The sequence below is a fragment of the Petromyzon marinus genome, unplaced genomic scaffold, assembly GCF_048934315.1.
Source record: "Petromyzon marinus isolate PM22_M1 ecotype Great Lakes invasive population unplaced genomic scaffold, UKy_Petmar_22M1.pri1.0 PM_G_Scaffold_56, whole genome shotgun sequence".
Lineage (NCBI taxonomy): Eukaryota > Metazoa > Chordata > Hyperoartia > Petromyzontiformes > Petromyzontidae > Petromyzon > Petromyzon marinus.
Genome location: NW_027423009.1, coordinates 443,965 through 460,086, shown reverse-complemented (window position 1 = coordinate 460,086; position 16,122 = coordinate 443,965).

Sequence of the window (16,122 nt, the reverse complement as noted above, 5' to 3'; positions counted from 1 at the left end):
TCTCTAAACGTGTTGTAGTGTGTGTGGGTCGCTAAACTTGTTGGAGTGTGTGTGTGGGTCTCTAAACTTGTTGTAGTGTGTGTGTGTGGGTCTCTAAACGTGTTGTAGTGTGTGTTGGTCTCTAAACGTGTTGTAGTGTGTGTGTGGGTCTCTAAACGTGTTGTAGTGTGTGTGTGTGGGTCTCTAAACGTATTGTAGTGTGTGTGTGTGGGTCTCTAAACTTGTTGTAGTGTGTGTGTGGGTCTCTAAACGTGTTGTAGTGTGTGTGTGGGTCTCTAAACGTGTTGTAGTGTGTGTGTGGGTCTCTAAACGTGTTGTAGTGTGTGTGTGGGTCTCTAAACGTGTTGTAGTGTATGTGGGTCTCTAAACTTGTTGTAGTGTGTGTGTGGGTCTCTAAACGTGGTGTAGTGTGTGTGTGGGTCTCTAAACGTGGTGTAGTGTGTGTGTGGGTCTCTAAACGTGGTGTAGTGTGTGTGGGTCTCTAAACGTGTTGTAGTGTGTTGTGTGGGTCTCTAAACGTGTTGTAGTGTGTGTGTGGGTCTCTAAACTTGTTGTAGTGTGTGTGTGGGTCTCTAAACGTGTTGTAGTGTGTGTGTGGGTCTCTAAACGTGGTGTAGTGTGTGTGGGTCTCTAAACTTGTTGTAGTGTGTGTGTGGGTCTCTAAACGTGTTGTAGTGTGTGTGGGTTGCTAAACTTGTTGTAGTGTGTGTGTGGGTCTCTAAACTTGTTGTAGTGTGTGTGTGTGTGGGTCTCTAAACGTGCTGTAGTGTGTGTGTGTGGGTCTCTAAACGTGTTGTAGTGTGTGTTGGTCTCTAAACGTGTTGTAGTGTGTGTGTGGGTCTCTAAACGTGTTGTAGTGTGTGTGGGTCTCTAAACGTGTTGTAGTGTGTGTGTGGGTCTCTAAACTTGTTGTAGTGTGTGTGTGGGTCTCTAAACTTGTTGTAGTGTGTGTGTGGGTCTCTAAACGTGTTGTAGTGTGTGTGTGGGTCTCTAAACTTGTTGTAGTGTGTGTGTGGGTCTCTAAACTTGTTGTAGTGTGTGTGTGGGTCTCTAAACTTGTTGTAGTGTGTGTGTGGGTCTCTAAACGTGTTGTAGTGTGTGTGTGGGTCTCTAAACGTGTTGTAGTGTGTGTGTGTGTGGGTCTCTAAACGTGCTGTAGTGTGTGTGTGGGTCTCTAAACGTGTTGTAGTGTGTGTGTGGGTCTCTAAACTTGTTTAGTGTGTGTGTGGGTCTCTAAACGTGTTGTAGTGTGTGTGTGGGTCTCTAAACGTGTTGTAGTGTGTGTGTGGGTCTCTAAACGTGTTGTAGTGTGTGTGTGGGTCTCTAAACTTGTTGTAGTGTGTGTGTGGGTCTCTAAACTTGTTGTAGCGTGTGTGCGGGTCTCTAAACGTGTTGTAGCGTCTGTGTGGGTCTCTAAACGTGTTGTAGTGTGTGTGGGTCTCTAAACGTGTTGTAGTGTGTGTGTGGGTCTCTACACTTGTTGTTGTGTTTCTGTGGGTCTCTAAACGTGTTGTAGTGTGTGTGTGGGTCTCTAAACGTGTTGTAGTGTGTGTGTGGGTCTCTAAACGTGTTGTAGTGTGTGTGGGTCTCTAAACTTGTTGTAGTGTGTGTGTGGGTCTCTAAACGTGGTGTAGTGTGTGTGGGTCTCTAAACGTGTTGTAGTGTGTGTGTGGGTCTCTAAACTTGTTGTAGTGTGTATGTGTGGGTCTCTAAACTTGTTTTAGTGTGTGTGTGGGTCTCTAAACGTGTTGTAGTGTGTGTGTGTGGGTCTCTAAACGTGTTGTAGTGTATGTGTGGGTCTCTAAACTTGTTGTAGTGTGTGTAGGTCTCTAAACTTGTTGTAGTGTGTGTGGGTCTCTAAACGTGTTGTAGTGTGTGTGTGGGTCTCTAAACGTGTTGTAGTGTGTGTGTGGGTCTCTAAACTTGTTGTAGTGTGTGTGTGGGGGTCTCTAAACTTGTTGTAGCGTGTGTGTGGGTCTCTAAACGTGTTGTAGTGTGTGTGTGGGTCTCTAAATGTGTTGTAGTGTGTGTGGGTCTCTAAACGTGTTGTAGTGTGTTGTGTGGGTCTCTAAACATGTTGTAGTGTGTGTGGGTCTCTAAACGTGTTGTATTGTGTGTGTGGGTCTCTAAACTTGTTGTAGTGTGTGTGTGGGTCTCTAAACGTGTTGTAGTGTGTGTGTGGGTCCCTAAACGTGTTGTAGTGTGTGTGTGTGGGTCTATAAACGTGTTGTAGTGTGTGTGTGGGTCTCTAAACGTGTTGTAGTGTGTGTGGGTCTCTAAACGTATTGTAGTGTGTGGGTCTCTAAACGTGTTGTAGTGTGTGTGTGGGTCTCTAAACGTGTTGTAGTGTGTGTGTGGGTCCCTAAACGTGTTGTAGTGTGTGTGGGTCTCTAAACGTGTTGTAGTGTGTGTGTGGGTCTCTAAACGTGTTGTAGTGTGTGTGTGGGTCTCTAAACGTGTTGTAGTGTGTGTGTGGGTCTCTAAACGTGTTGTAGTGTGTGTTTGGGTCTCTAAACGTGTTGTAGTGTGTGTGTGGGTCTCTAAACGTGTTGTAGTGTGTGTGTGGGTCTCTAAACGTGTTGTAGTGTGTGTGGGTCTCTAAACGTGTTGTAGTGTGTCTGTCTGGCCTGGGACCTCTCGCTGCGTGTCCTCGTTTCATCTCCCAAATGACTCGTAGCAGCGTCACACCTGTCGGGGAATATATACTGTGTACTGTTGGGGCACAGTATAATTACTTAAGTATAATTATGCTAATAAACCCCAATGATCCAATCGAAATGAGGGATTTCGATTGGATCATTGAGGGGGGGTGGACACGTGCCACCCCACCCCCCACTGGCTCGCCACCGGTTATACGACATCAATAATTATATTGTTGGGGAACAGGCACAATTAATTATCACTAATTATCACTCATTATCATTAATTGTGGCGCGTGCGTGCCTTTGATGTTCGGAATGACGAGCACGCAGCATCAGCTGTGCTCACAACACAAGGCCGGCTTTGTAAAACGTCAGAAAATCGTTACCGCAGGAAGATTCACATCATTAGACCTTTTTGCCAGTACCAAAATATAATAATAAAATATAATAATGTAATAATGATATAATAATAGGGGTTTCCCACTTTTTTTCCAGCAACAAAACTCAAACCTTTTTTTGTTACAAGGAATCATGTTGCTGCATTAACCACAATACTTGTGGTCAAAATACAAACAAAACACACACTATGATAATATGATGATGATGCATTGTCCTTGAAACTGATTGGTCCACACCAGGGACGGCTTTCTTTTGAGCCTCGTCCCAATTGGTGCTCAACCAGAGGGCGCCGTGGGGGGGGAGGAGACGTGGGGGGGGAGACGTGGGGGGAGGGAGACGTGGGGGGGTGGAGATGGGGGGGGGGAGACGTGGGGGGGGGAGACGTGGGGAGGGGGACATGGGGGAGAGGGGAGACGTGGGGGGGGGGGGAGATGGGGGGGGTGACACTAACAACAACAGTAAACAAGACGCTCGATGCCACTTGATAATCCCCCAACAACAAACGAGAGATCCAAACAGGGAGGCCACGTTAGCAGCGACGCCTTTAAATGCGAGACCCGTCACAAAGAGCTTCACGGCTCGTCGGATTTGCTCGTGCGGCCTCGATAAATACTCACGACTCTGGGTGGCGGAGATTTCGATTCCAGTTGTCGATTCCTTCTCGAATCGGTTGCGCTCTTCCAAACAGCAGCTTACATATCGCTTTATGAATGGATCACCCCTGTCCTAATCGACGTCGGTATCACCAGATGCACACACGGTACAGATAACAATAGATTCGTCAATCTGATAAAATCGCTTCGAGTGGACGCATCTGATTCTCGTACGCAACAATATCAAGCACTTGCCGTTAGAAATTCAGCAGAGTGCTCGAAATCGCTGTGAACGGGAACAGAATGGAATGTTTTGATTTAAAGCTTTCGTGACTGCAAGGATTCATCTTCTTTGGTTCTTTCGGTAAAGTCACCACGTAGAATGAGAATAAAAGCGCTGTCTTCTGGACAGTCCTGTTTCTTCACCCGAGGACGGCTACTTGTGTTGTGGCCGAAACGTCGTGATAATTTTATTGTTTTATTTTATTATTTTATTCTCATTCTACGTGGTGGTGACTTTACCGAAAGAACCAAAGAAGAACAGAATGTGTCGGGTAATATTTATTATCGTAATTGTTCCTCCAGCTGCTCCGCCGGGAGCGGCCCCTAGGGATTATTCCCCGGGGTGCCCCGGGGCTGTCTAGGGAATCACCTCCCCGGCGTATTCCACGTCCGAAGACACCACGGCGTCTTCCTCCGCGTCAACATCGACATTCTACATTAAACTTTTGCCTCATTTTTATATACTGTTGGGGCATATATACTGTGTACTGTTGGGGAATATATACTGTATACTGTCGGGGAATATATACTGTGTACTGTCAGGGCATATATACTGTGTACTGTTGGGGAATATATACTGTGTACTGTTGGGGCATATATACTGTGTACTGTCGGGGAATATATACTGTGTACTGTTGGGGAATATATACTGTGTACTGTTGGGGCATATATACTGTGTACTGTTGGGGCATATATACTGTGTACTGTTGGGGAATATATACTGTGTACTGTTGGGGAATATATACTGTGTACTGTCGGGGAATATATACTGTGTACTGTTGGGGAATATATACTGTGTACTGTTGGGGCATATATACTGTGTACTGTTGGGGCATATATACTGTGTACTGTGTGTGGGTCTCTAAACGTGTTGTAGTGTGTGTGTGGGTCTCTAAACGTGTTGTAGTGTGTGTGTGGGTCTCTAAACGTGTTGTAGTGTGTGTGTGGGTCTCTAAACGTGTTGTAGTGTATGTGGGTCTCTAAACTTGTTGTAGTGTGTGTGTGGGTCTCTAAACGTGGTGTAGTGTGTGTGTGGGTCTCTAAACGTGGTGTAGTGTGTGTGTGGGTCTCTAAACGTGGTGTAGTGTGTGTGGGTCTCTAAACGTGTTGTAGTGTGTTGTGTGGGTCTCTAAACGTGTTGTAGTGTGTGTGTGGGTCTCTAAACTTGTTGTAGTGTGTGTGTGGGTCTCTAAACGTGTTGTAGTGTGTGTGTCTCTAAACGTGGTGTAGTGTGTGTGTGGGTCTCTAAACTTGTTGTAGTGTGTGTGTGGGTCTCTAAACGTGTTGTAGTGTGTGTGGGTCGCTAAACTTGTTGGAGTGTGTGTGTGGGTCTCTAAACTTGTTGTAGTGTGTGTGTGTGGGTCTCTAAACGTGCTGTAGTGTGTGTGTGTGGGTCTCTAAACGTGTTGTAGTGTGTGTTGGTCTCTAAACGTGTTGTAGTGTGTGTGTGGGTCTCTAAACGTGTTGTAGTGTGTGTGTGGGTCTCTAAACGTATTGTAGTGTGTGTGTGTGGGTCTCTAAACGTGTTGTAGTGTGTTGTGTGGGTCTCTAAACGTGTTGTAGTGTGTGTGTGGGTCTCTAAACTTGTTGTAGTGTGTGTGTGGGTCTCTAAACGTGTTGTAGTGTGTGTGTTGGTCTCTAAACGTGGTGTAGTGTGTGTGTGGGTCTCTAAACGTGTTGTAGTGTGTGTGTGTGGGTCTCTAAACTTGTTGTAGTGTGTGTGTGGGTCTCTAAACGTGTTGTAGTGTATGTGGGTCTCTAAACTTGTTGTAGTGTGTGTGTGGGTCTCTAAACGTGGTGTAGTGTGTGTGTGGGTCTCTAAACGTGGTGTAGTGTGTGTGTGGGTCTCTAAACGTGGTGTAGTGTGTGTGTGGGTCTCTAAACGTGGTGTAGTGTGTTGTGTGGGTCTCTAAACGTGTTGTAGTGTGTGTGTGGGTCTCTAAACTTGTTGTAGTGTGTGTGTGGGTCTCTAAACGTGTTGTAGTGTGTGTGTGGGTCTCTAAACGTGGTGTAGTGTGTGTGTGGGTCTCTAAACGTGTTGTAGTGTGTGTGTGGGTCTCTAAACCTGTTGTAGTGTGTGTGTGTGGGTCTCTAAACGTGCTGTAGTGTGTGTGTGTGGGTCTCTAAACTTGTTGTAGTGTGTGTGTGGGTCTCTAAACGTGTTGTAGTGTGTGTGTGTGGGTCTCTAAACGTGTTGTAGTGTGTGTGTGGGTCTCTAAACTTGTTGTAGTGTGTGTGTGGGTCTCTAAACGTGTTGTAGTGTGTGTGGGTCGCTAAACTTGTTGGAGTGTGTGTGTGGGTCTCTAAACTTGTTGTAGTGTGTGTGTGTGGGTCTCTAAACGTGTTGTAGTGTGTGTTGGTCTCTAAACGTGTTGTAGTGTGTGTGTGGGTCTCTAAACGTGTTGTAGTGTGTGTGTGTGGGTCTCTAAACGTATTGTAGTGTGTGTGTGTGGGTCTCTAAACTTGTTGTAGTGTGTGTGTGGGTCTCTAAACGTGTTGTAGTGTGTGTGTGGGTCTCTAAACGTGTTGTAGTGTGTGTGTGGGTCTCTAAACGTGTTGTAGTGTGTGTGTGGGTCTCTAAACGTGTTGTAGTGTATGTGGGTCTCTAAACTTGTTGTAGTGTGTGTGTGGGTCTCTAAACGTGGTGTAGTGTGTGTGTGGGTCTCTAAACGTGGTGTAGTGTGTGTGTGGGTCTCTAAACGTGGTGTAGTGTGTGTGGGTCTCTAAACGTGTTGTAGTGTGTTGTGTGGGTCTCTAAACGTGTTGTAGTGTGTGTGTGGGTCTCTAAACTTGTTGTAGTGTGTGTGTGGGTCTCTAAACGTGTTGTAGTGTGTGTGTGGGTCTCTAAACGTGGTGTAGTGTGTGTGGGTCTCTAAACTTGTTGTAGTGTGTGTGTGGGTCTCTAAACGTGTTGTAGTGTGTGTGGGTTGCTAAACTTGTTGTAGTGTGTGTGTGGGTCTCTAAACTTGTTGTAGTGTGTGTGTGTGGGTCTCTAAACGTGCTGTAGTGTGTGTGTGTGGGTCTCTAAACGTGTTGTAGTGTGTGTTGGTCTCTAAACGTGTTGTAGTGTGTGTGTGGGTCTCTAAACGTGTTGTAGTGTGTGTGGGTCTCTAAACGTGTTGTAGTGTGTGTGTGGGTCTCTAAACTTGTTGTAGTGTGTGTGTGGGTCTCTAAACGTGTAGTGTGTGTGTGGGTCTCTAAACGTGTTGTAGTGTATGTGGGTCTCTAAACTTGTTGTAGTGTGTGTGTGGGTCTCTAAACGTGGTGTAGTGTGTGTGTGGGTCTCTAAACGTGGTGTAGTGTGTGTGTGGGTCTCTAAACGTGGTGTAGTGTGTGTGGGTCTCTAAACGTGTTGTAGTGTGTTGTGTGGGTCTCTAAACGTGTTGTAGTGTGTGTGTGGGTCTCTAAACTTGTTGTAGTGTGTGTGTGGGTCTCTAAACGTGTTGTAGTGTGTGTGTTGGTCTCTAAACGTGGTGTAGTGTGTGTGTGGGTCTCTAAACGTGTTGTAGTGTGTGTGTGTGGGTCTCTAAACTTGTTGTAGTGTGTGTGTGGGTCTCTAAACGTGTTGTAGTGTATGTGGGTCTCTAAACTTGTTGTAGTGTGTGTGTGGGTCTCTAAACGTGGTGTAGTGTGTGTGTGGGTCTCTAAACGTGGTGTAGTGTGTGTGTGGGTCTCTAAACGTGGTGTAGTGTGTGTGTGGGTCTCTAAACGTGGTGTAGTGTGTTGTGTGGGTCTCTAAACGTGTTGTAGTGTGTGTGTGGGTCTTTAAACTTGTTGTAGTGTGTGTGTGGGTCTCTAAACGTGTTGTAGTGTGTGTGTGGGTCTCTTAACGTGGTGTAGTGTGTGTGTGGGTCTCTAAACGTGTTGTAGTGTGTGTGTGGGTCTCTAAACCTGTTGTAGTGTGTGTGTGTGGGTCTCTAAACGTGCTGTAGTGTGTGTGTGTGGGTCTCTAAACTTGTTGTAGTGTGTGTGTGGGTCTCTAAACGTGTTGTAGTGTGTGTGTGTGGGTCTCTAAACGTGTTGTAGTGTGTGTGTGGGTCTCTAAACTTGTTGTAGTGTGTGTGTGGGTCTCTAAACGTGTTGTAGTGTGTGTGGGTCGCTAAACTTGTTGGAGTGTGTGTGTGGGTCTCTAAACTTGTTGTAGTGTGTGTGTGTGGGTCTCTAAACGTGTTGTAGTGTGTGTTGGTCTCTAAACGTGTTGTAGTGTGTGTGTGGGTCTCTAAACGTGTTGTAGTGTGTGTGTGTGGGTCTCTAAACGTATTGTAGTGTGTGTGTGTGGGTCTCTAAACTTGTTGTAGTGTGTGTGTGGGTCTCTAAACGTGTTGTAGTGTGTGTGTGGGTCTCTAAACGTGTTGTAGTGTGTGTGTGGGTCTCTAAACGTGTTGTAGTGTGTGTGTGGGTCTCTAAACGTGTTGTAGTGTATGTGGGTCTCTAAACTTGTTGTAGTGTGTGTGTGGGTCTCTAAACGTGGTGTAGTGTGTGTGTGGGTCTCTAAACGTGGTGTAGTGTGTGTGTGGGTCTCTAAACGTGGTGTAGTGTGTGTGGGTCTCTAAACGTGTTGTAGTGTGTTGTGTGGGTCTCTAAACGTGTTGTAGTGTGTGTGTGGGTCTCTAAACTTGTTGTAGTGTGTGTGTGGGTCTCTAAACGTGTTGTAGTGTGTGTGTGGGTCTCTAAACGTGGTGTAGTGTGTGTGGGTCTCTAAACTTGTTGTAGTGTGTGTGTGGGTCTCTAAACGTGTTGTAGTGTGTGTGGGTTGCTAAACTTGTTGTAGTGTGTGTGTGGGTCTCTAAACTTGTTGTAGTGTGTGTGTGTGGGTCTCTAAACGTGCTGTAGTGTGTGTGTGTGGGTCTCTAAACGTGTTGTAGTGTGTGTTGGTCTCTAAACGTGTTGTAGTGTGTGTGTGGGTCTCTAAACGTGTTGTAGTGTGTGTGGGTCTCTAAACGTGTTGTAGTGTGTGTGTGGGTCTCTAAACTTGTTGTAGTGTGTGTGTGGGTCTCTAAACTTGTTGTAGTGTGTGTGTGGGTCTCTAAACGTGTTGTAGTGTGTGTGGTGTGGGTCTCTAAACTTGTTGTAGTGTGTGTGTGGGTCTCTAAACTTGTTGTAGTGTGTGTGTGGGTCTCTAAACTTGTTGTAGTGTGTGTGTGGGTCTCTAAACGTGTTGTAGTGTGTGTGTGGGTCTCTAAACGTGTTGTAGTGTGTGTGTGTGGGTCTCTAAACGTGCTGTAGTGTGTGTGTGGGTCTCTAAACGTGTTGTAGTGTGTGTGTGGGTCTCTAAACTTGTTTAGTGTGTGTGTGGGTCTCTAAACGTGTTGTAGTGTGTGTGTGGGTCTCTAAACGTGTTGTAGTGTGTGTGTGGGTCTCTAAACGTGTTGTAGTGTGTGTGTGGGTCTCTAAACTTGTTGTAGTGTGTGTGTGGGTCTCTAAACTTGTTGTAGCGTGTGTGCGGGTCTCTAAACGTGTTGTAGCGTGTGTGTGGGTCTCTAAACGTGTTGTAGTGTGTGTGGGTCTCTAAACGTGTTGTAGTGTGTGTGTGGGTCTCTACACTTGTTGTTGTGTTTCTGTGGGTCTCTAAACGTGTTGTAGTGTGTGTGTGGGTCTCTAAACGTGTTGTAGTGTGTGTGTGGGTCTCTAAACGTGTTGTAGTGTGTGGGTCTCTAAACTTGTTGTAGTGTGTGTGTGGGTCTCTAAACGTGGTGTAGTGTGTGTGGGTCTCTAAACGTGTTGTAGTGTGTGTGTGGGTCTCTAAACTTGTTGTAGTGTGTATGTGTGGGTCTCTAAACTTGTTTTAGTGTGTGTGTGGGTCTCTAAACGTGTTGTAGTGTGTGTGTGTGGGTCTCTAAACGTGTTGTAGTGTATGTGTGGGTCTCTAAACTTGTTGTAGTGTGTGTAGGTCTCTAAACTTGTTGTAGTGTGTGTGGGTCTCTAAACGTGTTGTAGTGTGTGTGTGGGTCTCTAAACGTGTTGTAGTGTGTGTGTGGGTCTCTAAACTTGTTGTAGTGTGTGTGTGGGGGTCTCTAAACTTGTTGTAGCGTGTGTGTGGGTCTCTAAACGTGTTGTAGTGTGTGTGTGGGTCTCTAAATGTGTTGTAGTGTGTGTGGGTCTCTAAACGTGTTGTAGTGTGTTGTGTGGGTCTCTAAACATGTTGTAGTGTGTGTGGGTCTCTAAACGTGTTGTATTGTGTGTGTGGGTCTCTAAACTTGTTGTAGTGTGTGTGTGGGTCTCTAAACGTGTTGTAGTGTGTGTGTGGGTCCCTAAACGTGTTGTAGTGTGTGTGTGTGGGTCTATAAACGTGTTGTAGTGTGTGTGTGGGTCTCTAAACGTGTTGTAGTGTGTGTGGGTCTCTAAACGTATTGTAGTGTGTGGGTCTCTAAACGTGTTGTAGTGTGTGTGTGGGTCTCTAAACGTGTTGTAGTGTGTGTGTGGGTCCCTAAACGTGTTGTAGTGTGTGTGGGTCTCTAAACGTGTTGTAGTGTGTGTGTGGGTCTCTAAACGTGTTGTAGTGAGTGTGTGGGTCTCTAAACGTGTTGTAGTGTGTGTGGGTCTCTAAACGTGCTGTAGTGTGTGTGTGGGTCTCTAAACGTGTTGTAGTGTGTGTGTGGGTCTCTAAACGTGTTGTAGTGTGTGTGTGGGTCTCTAAACGTGTTGTAGTGTGTGTGTGGGTCTCTAAACGTGTTGTAGTGTGTGTTTGGGTCTCTAAACGTGTTGTAGTGTGTGTGTGGGTCTCTAAACGTGTTGTAGTGTGTGTGTGGGTCTCTAAACGTGTTGTAGTGTGTGTGGGTCTCTAAACGTGTTGTAGTGTGTCTGTCTGGCCTGGGACCTCTCGCTGCGTGTCCTCGTTTCATCTCCCAAATGACTCGTAGCAGCGTCACACCTGTCGGGGAATATATACTGTGTACTGTTGGGGCACAGTATAATTACTTAAGTATAATTATGCTAATAAACCCCAATGATCCAATCGAAATGAGGGATTTCGATTGGATCATTGAGGGGGGTGGACACGTGCCACCCCACCCCCCACTGGCTCGCCACCGGTTATACGACATCAATAATTATATTGTTGGGGAACAGGCACAATTAATTATCACTAATTATCACTCATTATCATTAATTGTGGCGCGTGCGTGCCTTTGATGTTCGGAATGACGAGCACGCAGCATCAGCTGTGCTCACAACACAAGGCCGGCTTTGTAAAACGTCAGAAAATCGTTACCGCAGGAAGATTCACATCATTAGACCTTTTTGCCAGTACCAAAATATAATAATAAAATATAATAATGTAATAATGATATAATAATAGGGGTTTCCCACTTTTTTTCCAGCAACAAAACTCAAACCTTTTTTTGTTACAAGGAATCATGTTGCTGCATTAACCACAATACTTGTGGTCAAAATACAAACAAAACACACACTATGATAATATGATGATGATGCATTGTCCTTGAAACTGATTGGTCCACACCAGGGACGGCTTTCTTTTGAGCCTCGTCCCAATTGGTGCTCAACCAGAGGGCGCCGTGGGGGGGGAGGAGACGTGGGGGGGGAGACGTGGGGGGAGGGAGACGTGGGGGGGTGGAGATGGGGGGGGGGAGACGTGGGGGGGGGAGACGTGGGGAGGGGGACATGGGGGAGAGGGGAGACGTGGGGGGGGGGGGGAGATGGGGGGGGTGACACTAACAACAACAGTAAACAAGACGCTCGATGCCACTTGATAATCCCCCAACAACAAACGAGAGATCCAAACAGGGAGGCCACGTTAGCAGCGACGCCTTTAAATGCGAGACCCGTCACAAAGAGCTTCACGGCTCGTCGGATTTGCTCGTGCGGCCTCGATAAATACTCACGACTCTGGGTGGCGGAGATTTCGATTCCAGTTGTCGATTCCTTCTCGAATCGGTTGCGCTCTTCCAAACAGCAGCTTACATATCGCTTTATGAATGGATCACCCCTGTCCTAATCGACGTCGGTATCACCAGATGCACACACGGTACAGATAACAATAGATTCGTCAATCTGATAAAATCGCTTCGAGTGGACGCATCTGATTCTCGTACGCAACAATATCAAGCACTTGCCGTTAGAAATTCAGCAGAGTGCTCGAAATCGCTGTGAACGGGAACAGAATGGAATGTTTTGATTTAAAGCTTTCGTGACTGCAAGGATTCATCTTCTTTGGTTCTTTCGGTAAAGTCACCACGTAGAATGAGAATAAAAGCGCTGTCTTCTGGACAGTCCTGTTTCTTCACCCGAGGACGGCTACTTGTGTTGTGGCCGAAACGTCGTGATAATTTTATTGTTTTATTTTATTATTTTATTCTCATTCTACGTGGTGGTGACTTTACCGAAAGAACCAAAGAAGAACAGAATGTGTCGGGTAATATTTATTATCGTAATTGTTCCTCCAGCTGCTCCGCCGGGAGCGGCCCCTAGGGATTATTCCCCGGGGTGCCCCGGGGCTGTCTAGGGAATCACCTCCCCGGCGTATTCCACGTCCGAAGACACCACGGCGTCTTCCTCCGCGTCAACATCGACATTCTACATTCAACTTTTGCCTCATTTTTATATACTGTTGGGGCATATATACTGTGTACTGTTGGGGAATATATACTGTATACTGTCGGGGAATATATACTGTGTACTGTCAGGGCATATATACTGTGTACTGTTGGGGAATATATACTGTGTACTGTTGGGGCATATATACTGTGTACTGTCGGGGAATATATACTGTGTACTGTTGGGGAATATATACTGTGTACTGTTGGGGCATATATACTGTGTACTGTTGGGGCATATATACTGTGTACTGTTGGGGAATATATACTGTGTACTGTTGGGGAATATATACTGTGTACTGTCGGGGAATATATACTGTGTACTGTTGGGGAATATATACTGTGTACTGTTGGGGCATATATACTGTGTACTGTTGGGGCATATATACTGTGTACTGTCGGGGAATATATACTGTGTACTGTTGGGGAATATATACGGTGTACTGTTGGGGCATATATACTGTGTACTGTCGGGGAATATATACTGTGTACTGTTGGGGAATATATACTGTGTACTGTCGGGGAATATATACTGTGTACTGTTGGGGCATATATATACTGTGTACTGTCGGGGAATATATACTGTGTACTGTTGGGGCATATATACTGTGTACTGTTGGGGAATATATACTGTGTACTGTTGGGGAATATATACTGTGTACTGTTGGGGCATATATACTGTGTACTGTTGGGGCATATATACTGTGTACTGTCGGGGAATATATACTGTGTACTGTTGGGGAATATATACTGTGTACTGTTGGGGAATATATACTGTGTACTGTTGTGGAATATATACTGTGTACTGTTGGGGCATATATACTGTGTACTGTCGGGGAATATATACTGTGTACTGTTGGGGCATATATACTGTGTACTGTCGGGGAATATATACTGTTTACTGTTGGGGCATATATACTGTGTACTGTCGGGGAATATATACTGTGTACTGTCGGGGAATATATACTGTGTACTGTCGGGGAATATATACTGTGTACTTGTGGTACCAGAGGCAGTGAGTCACTTCTGAGGCACTAAGGAGTAGGAGGCAACACACGTTTATTCCACACCGCTGGACGACACCGTTTTGCTGGTCCTGCGCCTCGTAATCATGTCCTCGGCTCCAGAAAGCAACACAATATGAACGCGAAGTCCTCCATTATTCCGAGCTGCACTATTCGAGGTTGCGGACTGCTTTGAAACACTCCCAATTTTTATCACAGTAAACGCTTCAGACCACCGCAGGATACTAAAAACTAAGAGCATCCGGGAATTGACGAGATGACGGGGTTAAGAGGTGCATCTTCTTTGGTTCTTTCGGTAAAGTCACCACGTAGAATGAGAATAAAATAATAAATTAATAAAATAACACAATAAAATTATCACGACGTTTCGGCCACAACACAAGTGGCCTTCATCAGGTGAAGGGACGAGACTGTCTGGAGGACAGCGCTGGAGCGAACACAGCCAAGCTCAGACCGCGACCTTTAAGCTGTGTGAGAAGAAACAGAGCGCCTTGACAAAGGAATTAGCATAAAAATTTGCATTTAATTGGCGGACTTAGCACGATGAACGGTGTAGAGGGGGTGAACATGTGCAGACCAGGGGGAATTTACATATTGATGGTGTGAAAAGGGAATTTAAGCTGCTGCGAAAGTTTGGGATACCAATACTTGAAAAAATATACTGTACCATTGAAAATTAGTTCAATGTTTGGTTCGGATAATTTAGCATTGAAATAGCTGCGTGATTAGCTTGTGACTGGTCATAGAAATATCTATGTTAAAGTCAAAGCCTACACATCCACAGAGGCACCTAGTACAAATCAAACAGGAGAATTTAGCATTGAAATAGCTGCATGATTAGCTTGTGACTGGTCATAGAAATAGCTATGTTAAAGTCAAAGCCTACACATCCACAGAGGCACCTAGTACAAATCAAACAGGAGAATTTAGCATTGAAATAACTGAGTGATTATCTTGTGACTGGTCATAGAAATAGCTATGTTAAAGTCAAAGCCTACACATCCACAGAGGCACCTAGTACAAATCAAACAGAATTTAGCATTGAAATAACTGAGTGATTAGCTTGTGACTGGTCATAGAAATGGCAATGTAAAAGTCAAAGCTTACACATCCACAGAGGCACCTAGTACAAATCAAACAGGAGAATTTAGCATTATTTTATTATCAATCTACGTGACTTTACCGAAAGAACCAAACAAGATGAATCCTTGCAGTCACGAAAGCTTTAAATCGAAACATCAACATCAACAATAACGACAACAACAACACCACTAATGCGCACGCTGCACACACACGGAGACCGAGAGGCCTCGCCAGCGGTGTGAGCCGACAGTGGCGCCCATGGAGGCCGCGGGGGGAGAGACATCACCAGGAGATGTCCCCATCAGACTCCTCCTCCACCTCCTCCACCTCCTCCAGTTACACCTCCTCCACCTCCTCCAGTTACACCTCCTCCAGTTACACCTGCTACACCTCCTCCTCCACCTCCTCCAGTTACATCTCCTCCACGACCTCCTACACCACCTTCACCTCCTCCTCCACCTCCTCCAGTTACACCTCCTCCACCTCCTCCTCCACCTCCTCCAGTTAGACCTGCTACACCTCCTCCACCTCCTCCAGTTACACCTCCTCATCCTCCTCCACCTCCTCCTCCACCACCTCCTACACCACCTTCACCTCCTCCAACCACCTCCTCCAGTTACACCTCCTCCACCTCCTCCAGTTACACCTCCTCCACCTCCTCCAGTTACACCTCCTCCACCTCCTCCTCCACCTCCTCCAGTTACACCTGCTACACCTCCTCCACCTCCTCCAGTTACACCTCCTCCTCCACTTCCTCCTACACCACCTCCTACACCACCTTCACCTCCTCCTCCTCCACCTCCTCCTCCACCTCCTCCTCCACCACCTCCTACACCTCCTCCTCCACCTCCTCCACCACCTCCTACACCACCTTCACCTCCTCCTCCTCCTCCTCCTCCTCCTCCACCTCCTCCTCCTCCTCCACCTCCTCCTCCACCACCTCCCACACCACCTCCTACACCTCCTCCTCCACCTCCTCCTCCACAACCTCCTACACCACCTTCACCTCCTCCCCCACTTCCTCCAGTTACACCTCCAGTTACACCTCCTCCTCCACCACCTCCTACACCACCTTCACCTCCTCCTCCACCTCCTCCAGTTACACCTCCTCCACCTCCTCCTCCACCTCCTCCAGTTACACCTCCTCCAGTTACACCTGCTACACCTCCTCCTCCTCCTCCACCTCCTCCAGTTACACCTCCTCCTCCACCTCCTCCTACACCACCTCCTACACCACCTTCACCTCCTCCTCCTCCACCTCCTCCTCCACCTCCTCCACCACCTCCTACACCTCCTCCTCCACCTCCTCCACCACCTCCTACACCACCTTCACCTCCTCCTCCTCCACCTCCTCCTCCACCACCTCCCACACCACCTCCTACACCTCCTCCTCCACCTCCTCCACAACCTCCTACACCACCTTCACCTCCTCCTCCACCTCCTCCAGTTACACCTCCTCCACCTCCTCCAGTTACACCTCCTCCAGTTACACCTGCTACACCTCCTCCTCCTCCACCTCCTCCAGTTACACCTCCTCCTCCACCTC